A 12776-nucleotide genomic window follows, 5' to 3' on the forward strand; every position below is an offset into this window, starting at 1 on the left:
ATAAGACATTTATAAATAAATCCATAATATGCCGGATAGCAGTTATTTTTCTAAGAAAAAGAGATAGATCATGGCGAGCATGTTCCGCGCCGTGAAATAAACGTCGCATGCTTGTGCTTCGTTTCTCAACAACGTAAAGAAACAGTTTCGTGAAAGACGGCGGCGTGCATTCCATGCATTTCACTGACGATGACGAGTCATCTGCTGTACGGCTACACGAGATGTTTCGTTTTTACAATTGTTGTGAGCAGCGCCGAAAGCGATACAAGATGTCGTTTATGAAATGCTTGTGATTGTAAATAAATGTAACTGGGCTTTAATTAATTTCTGATAGAAAGGCTAAATCTACTTCCGATCTTTTATGCGAAAAAAATACTTAAAAATTCTAATGGATATTAGCATAAGAATTTGAAAAGAAAAAAAAGATTTCCTTTCAAAACATGTGAAATTATCTATTCTCTATGGAAATTTTAAACTCGAGATTAGTTATCTGACATGCAAAGTTAATGACTCAACAAAGTAAGCTACACAAAGAGAACTGATTTTTTAAATAATTTTTATAATTTTAAACATATTTTGCGCTTTAATATATAAAACTTTTACCGAGAATTGTTTTATATTATTTATATTAAATAATATTAAAAAGTAATAAAATATTAGTAAAATAATAAAAAATCTAAAAAAGTAGTTGATAATAAAAACATTTAATAAATTTAATAAAGAAAATATTTACCAAGAAACTTTGAACAAGTACTTATCATAGCATAAAATATTCTACAATCCATTGTTTGAGTTTCTCGATGATAGCGGTTTCGATTTTCTCGCGGTGCTGGATATTTTCAATAAATTCACATCACGGTAATATCAACACGACGTAGCATGGTCACGCTTTTGCTTCGCAAAAACAGCACCGTGATCGACTCGATATAAAAATGACGAGTGAAAAAGCAGACAGAAATCCAACTGCGTAATATCCTCTCTGAATCGACCAAAATATACAGCGATGTCCCGACATACCAAGCGAAAGATATTTATCAACGAGAGATTAAAACGGGATATCCCTAGCGTGTTCGTATATACGAACGCACACGCGCGCATTAGGATACCGTAAGATTTCGGTCCTTTCGGCCATTTCGACTCAAGTACCTCTCGACGTGCAGAATAATTCGACAAAAAGTAAACCGCGCAAAAAAGGTCGTTTCTCGCATTGACGCAATATGCAAATCGATCGGCAATCAATCCAGTTGAGAACGTGGATTTTCTTACTGCGCTTCTTGTAAAGTTAAATTGTAGAAACGCAGATTGTTACGATCACGCGCTCTTTGATATGTATTATGATTGCTATATGATCAACAATTCTGGAATGTTAATGTTGAAATACAGATAATTGTCTTGATTTATAATTTCGATAATTTCTTATCACTTTTTTTGTTGTATTTCCAAATGGCCATGAGATTTATATTATTATTTTTAAACAATAATAGGGAATATTTTAAAATTGGATCTACATATTAAAATTAAAATTTTTTATTAAAAAGCAATTCATTTGATTTAGCTAAAAAAATAAAATGTTACATCTTCTTTTTTTTTCTTATAGATATAATATTTATTTATAAAAAATAAAATGATGAAATGGAATTAAATATATTCAATCGCTCGTAACTCCAAATTACAATTTCTCAGCATTCATCACTCATTGTCTCAGATATAATTACTTTTTACTTTAAACTCATTCAAATAAAAGTAGCGTGAAAAAACGGGACAGCCTGTACACATTGTGCTAATCTGAAAAATCAGTTACAGAGATTATTCGAGAATAAAACGAGAGAAAAGATAAAAATCTGCAGCGCCGGAAGTGCTTAGCATGCAACGTGGATGCATTTCCTCCCGTTAACGCAATTTTGCATGCTCGCGTTGCTTCGGATCTACAGTTCCATTCCGCCATCGTCGTGACTCAGAATAAAAAGTCAACGTTATCTCGCGTATATTATTTTTTCGTTGGCTCATTGTTATCGCGAGAATATGCTGGATTGCAGGTGTCTCCTTTTGTTCGTATCGACCGAGAGCTCGTGAGTGCTATCTGGGCGCTTTGTACGCGTTTAACGGTTTAGATATCTCTGCACTACTGCTTTAAAATGAATAATCAGCAGCAATAACAGGCGAAGTGTTTAAAAAAATAAAAAGCAAGGGAAACCTGACGGCCACGATCGTGCAATCTTCGAGCAGAAGCGCAAATCATAAATCATGACTCAAGCTTCCTCTAAAACTACCTGAGTCATTCTTGCAGGTTCGTTTGGCACATTGAATATATTTTAAGACTTTCGCACTGTAATTTATGTTATAAAAAGTCACTATTGGAAAAAGAATTGTCTAGGATGAAATGTCTTCAAAGAAATTTGTACCAATATAATACAAATGTGATATCCTATATTTTTCCATCAAGTTTTGTCTTCTTCATACAATAAATACAAACTGATTAATATTAATTAATAAAAATTGACAAGATATATTTCTTATTGTAATTTTTTTGAATCACACTCTTACCACTTCTAACTTTAATTTCGATTAGATGTATATAGAAAAAAATTTAAAGCACTGGATACAATCACATGATTTTTTACGTTTAATAAGTAAAAAGAATTAAGATTATTTAAAAACGTGTATTGTTATAAAGAGAGTTTAGCAAAATGTAATATTGAATTAATTTTATCTATTCTACTTTTTATATTTATATTTGTATAATTTTTTTCTACATTAATTGTGTGTTCCTATATTAATTATATCAGCAAAGAATGTTTTCAAAAAACAGAAACTTCCTGAAAAAAAAAATGATTTACGGAATTTGCTCCAGTTGCCAAGTATTTTGAAATTATTGTCTAGATACATCAAACTCACTTGGCACAGACCTAATTTCTGGGATGTAATTTATTAACATTATTTTACCATAATAATTGAATAATAAAGTAAAATTACATTATAAATTCTGCCTGGAATTTATTATTCAATTAATCGCTAGAAAGCTTTGATTCTTTCAAACAAATATATAATGAATATATTCAGTGACAGAAATAATTTGTCCGCGAGAATAAGAATTTCGAGTGTTTTTATCTCTTTCTCCAAACTAGCATTTTAGAGGTCCCGAAATAAAAGAAGAGAACGCGAGCGCAGATGAGTCAGACGTTTCTCTCTTAAACTTTCTAATATCGTTTATAAACTCACAAAAGATTCTGCGCGTTCTTCCACCTACAATTCTGCGATGAATGAGAATAATCATCCAAATAAGCGTATTTGATGACTCGATAAAACAGTAGATAAACGGGGAAACTCCGTTTTACATTTTATTGATGCCTGAAGGTTAATCGCACGTTAAGCGATTTCCCACCGCTTAATCGTTTGTGCGAAAAGCATGAGTGATAAATGAGCACGGCGGGGAAAAGTTGCAGACATAATTGTTTCATGGGAACCATGCGGTCACGTGCGCCACTTTATTTATGAGATGCGGAAGAATGAATTCGCGTGAAGCTCACGTCTGGATTACTATAAAATATTTGAATAATTATAGCACACAATTAAAAGCTGAGAGCAAAACAATTCCATGCATTAATATTGTAAATAATATTATATAATATTTTATCTAATAATGGTTATTAATAGATATTATTCTGTATTATTAATAGATATTATTATTATTTGACTTTAAAAATTAAAAGTTATATATTCTCCAATATCTCTCTATATGAGATAAATGTTGCACTGTAACTTAATAAATTATATCATCTAGGTCAGCCGTTAATATGTATACTAAACGCGAGAATCACTAAAACTAATAAACACATTAAATTATAATATTAGTATAATATTGTATATTTATTAATATACATATATACAGAAAATAATTTACATTTAGTTTAATCAATAACATTCAATTTAAATCGTCAGATTATTTTATGCAAATTTTAAATCAAATCAGCATAAAGTCGAATTTAATAATTCATATATTATATCATTATAAAAATATTATCTTCGAAATGACATTTAAGTTTAAAAGGAAACTAGTGATGTGATGTGCGACAATAGAAATTTTTTTAGCTGATCTAACTGTCATCGGGTCAAGGATTATTACATAATGTACCGTGCAATTCTAAGCTTTCGTCGAGTTTTTAAGGATTCTTGAATATACAATCTCTTTTAAATAAACAAATGCATTACTATAATTAGATTAATAAAGTTACGTTAAATATTAAAATCATAAGATAAATAAAAATAATATCGGCTATTATTCTGATTATTTTATGTACTATTTTTCGTTATATAATTATAATTATATCGACGGAAATTACGGAATAAGAAAATTATTTGATCAAAGATAAATTAGTGAGTCCGACAAAATTGAATTATCTTAATTCTTGTGAAAACAGTTTCTATCAGTAAAATCATCTTTATTGAAACGTGATGTGATTTTCCGATAGAAACTTCTTACCTGCGAAACACTGCATTAAATCTCCATTTATTTCTTTGACAAATTCTGAATTAACGAAGAAAAATCAAATTGATTTTATTTCGTACTTTCAAGAGGGAACTGTCAACAGCGCTCATTAGAGTTTGCAGAATCAACGCGCGTAAATTCGCCATCGTAATATCTCATGCATTTCAATGAGCAACAATTTGGGATTAGATTTATTCTCATGGCAAGAAGGAACAGAAATTGCACTCGAAAACTGTAAACTTAATTAACTCCAACAAACATGTTTCTCTCTTTATCTGTCTCCTACTCTCTCTCTTTCTAGATAAATATATCGTACTGCCGTAAATGTATAATATCATGTTGCTGTGGGTTTTGAAATGGACCAATTAATAATGGATATTTGCAAAAATCAATATCTTGATTGCGTATCAAATGTTGCGATACACGCATCTCGATTTTTCACCATTATATGTTCAATAATAGTCTTTATAATTATAAAATTATATATTATATTATATTATTTCTGTAGAAATAATAATTTACAGATAATTTATAATTGTAATATCTTATGCAATATTAAGAAAGACTTTTCATTTTTTATTTAAAGAAGATGTACTTTTATAAAAGATATAAAATATAAAATAATATATTATATTAAAAAATAAAAATTATAACGCTTTATCACATACAAAATATTGATGTGAAAATTTCTATCACTGAAAATCAATATTAGATTTACATGCAATTTATATTTAAATTTCACTTTTATGAATGAGATTTCCATCTACAATTCTTGAGATTTATAGAGACTAGAAAAAAATCATATTTTGCTTTTTCTTCGATCAATTACAAAATATACAATAAATTTGAAGATATGTAATTAAAAGAATCATTAATACATAGTTAAACTGATAACTATCTGTGTAATGTGTTAATGTGTTAATATTCAATCTGACATTAATTCACACGCATTATGCAATTTTCAGCCACCCGAGGCATTTTTTTCTATGTCATGATATAGTTATATCTGAACACAATGATCATGACTCACGATCTCTGATGCAGACGCAGACGGCTCCCATATGTCATGTGCAATTCATAAATCTTGTTTTACATTTATATACTAATGCTATTAATTAACGGACGAAATTTCATCACGGCACGAACAAAACGATTTAAATTATTAACGGTTAAGCAAATAAAAAAACTAATTGTTAAGAAAGTATGTTAATCGATATTAAATATCATTTTACGCTTCAAATTATTGTTTTTAGCAAACAATTGTATGAATAATAATAAAAATAATTTTTCCTGATTTTTCTACTAATTTGCAAATATTTATTTCTCTTTACACACATAAGAGATTATGAATAATTGTTCACACATCGATTGATAATATGAGTTGCTGTTGCTAACAAGAAGTCAACATTTAAAACACATTTTACAAGCATATATTTTGAGAGAATTTTCTTTCATGAATATATATACACTGTTTAGTTTACGATTGACCGCCTCAAGAGACTCTACGCCTTATTTTTAACCCTTTAAAGCAACGTTAACGGAACCGACGCGTGTTCGTTCTTATATGAAAATCGAGGGCAATGAATCTGTACTTATTGTTAGCCACTGGACAATCGCTTCAATTGACACAGACGAACAGTACTCGAGTAAAAATGAAAATTACACCGTGATAGTGTACGTACATACACAGCGAAAGTAGATCAATCAAAATTAACTTCTACATAAATTATTCTGTAGTCTGTTATAAGTAGTTATAATCATATTCAAGAGAAAATGCAAAATAATCTATGTAGAGTGAAGTTAAGACCATCAAGATCCATCTCATCTAACTTTGGATAACTAACTAATAAGATGATAAATTCAAAGATGTTCATTATAGTTAATTGCAGATTTGTATTTTATAGAAAAAAGATTTTATTAATTAAGAATGGAGAAAAAATAAATTTGCATTTTTTTCATAATCGATAATCTTTTTTCATAATTTTTTAACGTGTAGGTATGTAACAGAAAGAAAGAGAGAAAGAGAAAGAAGAAAGAGAAAAAGAGAACATTTGATTTTGAATAATTACATTTTAAAATATTTTACTATGGTTTTGATAATGTGTGTATATAATATACTGCAGAATTCATTTGAATTCAATAATATTGTATTAATATGTTTGAATAAATTTCAATGATTCTATTTCAATGTTTTTGTATCTTGCTCTATTCGCAGATAAAAAACGTATGCTTCAAGAAACGTTGATACTTTTTGTTTTTTTGTTTTTGGTTTTTATGTTATATAACAGATAATATTTATTGAAATAATATAAGTTCAGATAAAAAAATATATCATATTTGATCAGATTAAAACTAATATTTCTTTTCCGTTTTTAATTTAATTTTGCATTTAACTAAAAAACAGTTTTGTAAAAAACAAAATTGATGATTATTTTCTACATCTCGACAAATGTGTTTGGCCGGTTACAGAATGTCAATACGAAAATGATTTACACATTGTGATTAATCATGAAAATACAACCGAAATTTGCAATTCAATGTTTGTAACCGACATGCAACCTTTATATTGTGCCATCGTAAATCCCACGCAATTAATATTTCCATGAATAATTCCGAAAGATCTATTTTACTTACTACGAGCAGATCTGAACGTCGTTCTGTTGTCGAAGACGGCAGCAGCGGCTCCGCATTATCGTCTTCGCGTACCACTAATATTTCTATCTTCGTTTCTCTATCGCACTCCTCTATGACGAGATGCTTGAAGTTTCTGCCGGCGCGATCACTCGCACGTTCTATTACGTCCTTTTCCCGCACGCCGTTCTCTATTTTCTTTCTTTATCCTTCTTGCAGAATCGCGCGATTTGCACTACACCCGCGGGGTACAACACCCAGTACCCATGATGACGTTCTCTCTCTTAGCACTTGCGATTATAGTAATTTTTAGCTCACTCGACACTCAAAAGTGAATTTGCTTCTATTATCGACGGACACCAAATGCGCCGACCAAATATAATTAAATATACGCGCGATATTAAAAATGCGGACGAGGAAGCATGCGAGATAGTTATGCTCTGAATTGGCGCCAAGTGGGCGTAAACGACGAAAACCAACCCTACCCAATGACGGTCGGCGCGCTACTGACTCTCCGCAGACGCAGAGGTACAGCGACGGCACACACTTTTCAAGTCTCCGAGACAGCCACGCGCATGCGCCGCGTACGTGCGCCGCGCGCATACGCCGTCGCAGTAAAAGGCGAAAACGCGCGGTCCGCGTTCTTGCGGTCTACGAGTGGAAGGTTTTGTCAGAAAATAATGTCGCTGTTTGTCGAACTATTCGTTTCTCATCGATAAATGGTATTTACTTCGATCGCATAAATTGTATGCGAATAAGAAGAATAATATTAAGATAAATCTACATTAGCTCGTGAATGATTCACGACCGAAAATGTCGGATAAAATGTGACATTTAAAACGTATGTTATTTTTTGAAATATGTCCTTTTTCTTATTTATATCGCTGACAACACTTGCGAAAGTAATGAGTTGAGAATGATTAATATGCATAAAAAAAATATACATATTTAAATTTCTTTAAGTAAACTTATATGTATATGCATAAAAATTTATAGTAATTTGCGATCAACGCTAGCAAGTTTCGAAATATATTATAATACGTATAATATATTTTAATTAAATTTTTAAGTAGATGTGCGCACACACGTACAACTTTGTTTGAAAACTTCTTCTTTAATGCTTACAACACTTTTGTATTTTAAATTTCCAATTGATTTTTACCATAACCTTAAAGAGATTTACAATTTTTATCACTCTATACCTGTTAGGGATGATTGATTTGAAAAGAAAATATTATTGGCTACTTGCGGAATACGTATTCGCGCATACAGATTTGTGCCGTGAATAGAATTCTAGTAAAAGGCGGAAATCCATGGCGGGATAATAATGTCATGAATACACAGTGCACAACGCAATATCTATTGTTCTTCAGATTTTCTTGAATAACTTCTTTTGGATGTGCCAACACTATAGATTACGTTTAAGTAGAGAGAAAAAGAGAGACAGAGAAATAATCAACAAAGATATTCATACCGACAGAGCCTCGAAGTAGTTTATTAATTAAGTAATCAATTTTATTATTATTAAAATTCATTTGATTAGTGACTTTCGTTCGATTAGTGTGTGTTATGTGAGTTATGCGTATTTGATTAGTAAGACATATTCAAGTAACATAAATTAACTAAAAAAAAAAAAAAAAAAAAACCAGGGCAAATTATTTTTATAACACAAATGTATATGTCAAGAATAATAATGTAGTATGACATATAGTAGATATATTTGTTTTGTAATTTACACACATTTTTTCTTAAAATACTCGAAAAAACAAATTGATATGAGATATAATCATTATATGAATAAAAATTTTACATTTGTTGAAAAGACATAGTGAAACTTTGTCTTATATATTACACAGTATTTTTCCACAGGCGCAGATGGTAATTATCTGCGAGTGTATACACACATATACATATGTCATGTAGATATACCAGGAAAAAATACAAAGTTATCGGTGTGATGAATACTGTTATGCTTGTCTTTTCGTTACGTGCTTCGCCTTCGAAAATTTGTACGTACCACACCGGAAACCAAGCAAGCGACAGTAGTGATCAATCTTATTGCTGTTTTGGAGTTAGATAATTGCTTGGACAAAAGTCACAAATCAATTGTTATAATGTTTGGATTATTGTGAATAAATTACTTTAATAAGAAATAATTCTCAGAAACGTATCATTAAACGTGAATACATTTAAAAATGTTTTCAATCAAATTCGTGATATTTAACGATAGTAAACTGTGTAAATAATATTTAAAAAAAAAAACAAGTATCTCATATGAGATTTGAGCAACGTAATAAAGATTTACTGTATTGAATTCCGAGTAATTAACAAAATATTGAATTCCGAGCAATTAACAAAACTAGATTCGAAAAGAAAGTCAAAAAGAAATTTTCTAAATTTTTGCTCAACTTACATTTTCCACGAAATTTCACACGTCGACTACATTTTACACGGCGATATGCAAAGCCATTGTGATTTTTATTTTTTACGTAAACCACTTCTCTCTGACGCCATATGCAACGGCATCGGAGAATGCACTTTTTTTCAAGCGTCTGTTACGTACATATGGCTTTATCGCACGTGCACGCGATAAAATACCAGAATTCACTGTTCGTTACAGTACATGTGACTTCCTAGTTATAAGTTATGTGTCTGAAAATTATTTTTGCTTGTTTACGATAATCTACTGACGATAATCTAATGACTGTGCTCATTTATTTAGATCTTTATTTATTCTTTGACGTCAATCCTTATAGTTCATTGTCACTGTTATTATATATATAGGTATGGCGAAAAATTTTTTACATAACAGTATTACAATTGAGAAGCATAGCGAGGACGTGGCGAAAAAATTTACGAGTAACCTTATCTAGATATGATTACACTATTAAAACTTTTCTCTTAAGGTTATTGCAATAAAAAGTTTAATGACTTTCTTCTGCGCGTGAATTTATTAGTTTTATAAAGAGTATTACAGAGAATTCTTTCTATATTTATTATGCAATATGTTTAAAAATTTAATCAAATGTCCTGTTAATCATACAGTTTCGAAAATGTTAGAAATTGTTAAAAAAATTTAAGATATTTACGTAAGTCAAACGCTATTTTATTTCTCATTATTTTATATATATATACATTTATTTATTTATTTATTTAACAAATGTTATATGAGTGACTTAAAATTGCTGACTTTCTATGAACCAAACTGGCAACTGATGTAATCGATTACTACGGTGCCAGTGAGCATGAAAAGTGTAACCGATTATTACAACTTCAATACGTGAGTCAGATTTTTACATAATTTAGAAGATTACTTTAATCATAAGTATTGCAAAATAATGATAAAAATGAGAGTTTCTTAGTATTCTTTTTTTGTGTAATAAACCGGACAAAATAAACCGTTGCTTAGATTTGTACAAAAATTGCCCATTTATATGATAAAAGAATAATAACGTTTAAGTATGACAGCTAACGGAAGAATAATTTCTTTATTTAATGATTCACAGATATATACGGTTCAAGTCCTTACGCGCATAATTCGACCATAGATTATGTTAAATGAATCGTGAAGCGAATTGTTTGATGAACATGTTGACAAGTATCGACGAGCGAATTGTCAGTTCATTACGCAATCCCGTTACTTGATTTATATAGGTAAAATCGATAACTCATATCAGTCAGTGCTTGCACTCCGCAAGTGTACATTTAAAAGATTCCACAAATCAATCACAAGAAGAGAAAATGACATATGTCTGTTCATATTGCGTAATATACAATTTCGTGCGTGCCAATTTTTTTAATTACTCATCGTTAAAAAGTAATTTTAGACTCTGAAAACAAAATTATAGATTTCAATTTAAAAATTTGCAAAATACAATTTTTAAGAAAACAAATAATATATTTATATATCTGTTTGATGCAACATATTAAGATTTTTTAAATATTTTAAAATAAGATATGTCGCGATTTCTCTTAAATCAGTAAAATTGACTTTAAAAACGAATTCTTTAATTTATTATATTACTAATGTTTACATTTATTTTTTTCTACAAGTTTAAATTTTTTTATATATTTCAAGCGATTTGTATATTTTGTAATTAATACTTTGTTGTGTAACAAAGTATTGAAATTTGTCACTAAATATTAATAACCTTGATAAATAATATTAGGTTGTTGCAAGAATAATTGCATTTTTTCTTGTTATTTTTAACTTTGTTTATTTTGGATAAAAGTTTATTTAACTATGTTTGTGTAATATACATTTTAAAAGCGCGAAACTACTCTATTGATTTATACTAATGATTACATTTTCATTGTGTATTCTTGTTTATTTTAAAAATTAAGAAAAAACAAATTCAAACAATTTTATTGTATGCGATCAAAATAAGACATAAAGCAGCGGAAACCGCTCGCAATATCAAACAAGCATTTGGCTAGAGGAACGTCAACGAACAACAGTTCAATATTGATTCTAAAAAAACTTTCATAACGGAGACGAGAGCTTTGAAGATGAGGAGGGTTGTCCTTCTGCGGACGTCCTTCTGCGATTGATGACAGGCAATTGAGGGTCATTATTGAAGCGGACGCAAAACAACTTGAGAAATTGCAGAAGAATTAAACGTTGACCATTCAACAGTTGTTTGACATTTGCATCTAATTGGAAAATTAAAAAGAGCAATTATTTTTGTGACCACCATCAATAATAATACATCAATAATAATATAGCTTTATTTTAGGAGTTTTATATATGAAAGAATTTCTTTCTGACCGCATTATAAATAAATAGTAAATAAATAAATTAATAGACGATTATATGTACATTCCAAAATTCAATATTTATAAAATCGTTCGAATTTGTTTTTTTTTTAATTCTTAAAATAAACAATAAAGAATAAACAATGAAAACGTAACTATTATCAAAAATCAATAGAGTGGTTTCGCGCTTTTAAAATGTATATTACATAACTAAATAAAAATAACTTTTTTTTATAAAGCATTTATTTTATAAGACAATGGATATATATTATATGTATTTATATAAAATATTTTTATATTATTTTTAACTTAAACTTTTGTAATAATTTTTTAAATGTAAAAATAATTATTCTAATGAATTTAAACATCAAGCTTTTTGTGAAAATAAATAATAGCAATAATTAAATTTCTAAACTTGCAGTGAGTAATTAATTTTGTAATTATTTTGCAGCTAACAAATAATATAAAATAAATAAATTATATATTATTAACACATCACAGTTGCCCACCATTTCTCGGTACTACTTTTTTTCCTATCTTGATTATCTTTTTTCTTGTTTCTTCGTGACACTTGCACAACATTCACTCGCAAAAAGCACGTTTAACGATAATTGTTTACTAATAACTAAAATACGATAATTGCGTCACACTTTTTACAGCACTTTCAACGTTGATTGCACAAACAACGCGATCCTTATTATGTTATAATAAAAAAAATAACACAAAAACTATGATTGCGCGAAGTTACGATCCGTTTAGCGTCCGAAAATCGTACAATACTCACCACACTACCATATGTTGTAACATCACATTGACAAGAGGCAAAATATTTTGCTTCAAATGTTAACGTAAAGAAATAATTATCCCTAAAGATTGCACAATTAAATGATATAATTGAAAATTC

General features: G+C 29.4%; 1 protein-coding gene across 2 annotated transcripts in view; it reads right to left on the reverse strand.

Moving 5' to 3' along the window:
- Window positions 1–12776, reverse strand: part of LOC140670585 (uncharacterized) — a 59515-nt gene extending 46739 nt beyond the window's left edge. The window contains exon 1 of one of the 2 annotated variants that reach the window (XM_072901274.1): window positions 12657–12776. The gene's annotated coding sequence lies outside the window, so the exon portion shown is untranslated. Of the gene's footprint in view, window positions 1–7120; window positions 7641–12656 lie in introns of those variants that run through there. The other variant, XM_072901267.1, reaches the window with a different exon arrangement.

This window comes from Anoplolepis gracilipes, chromosome 1 (assembly GCF_047496725.1).
Source record: "Anoplolepis gracilipes chromosome 1, ASM4749672v1, whole genome shotgun sequence".
Classification (NCBI taxonomy): Eukaryota; Metazoa; Arthropoda; class Insecta; order Hymenoptera; family Formicidae; genus Anoplolepis; species Anoplolepis gracilipes.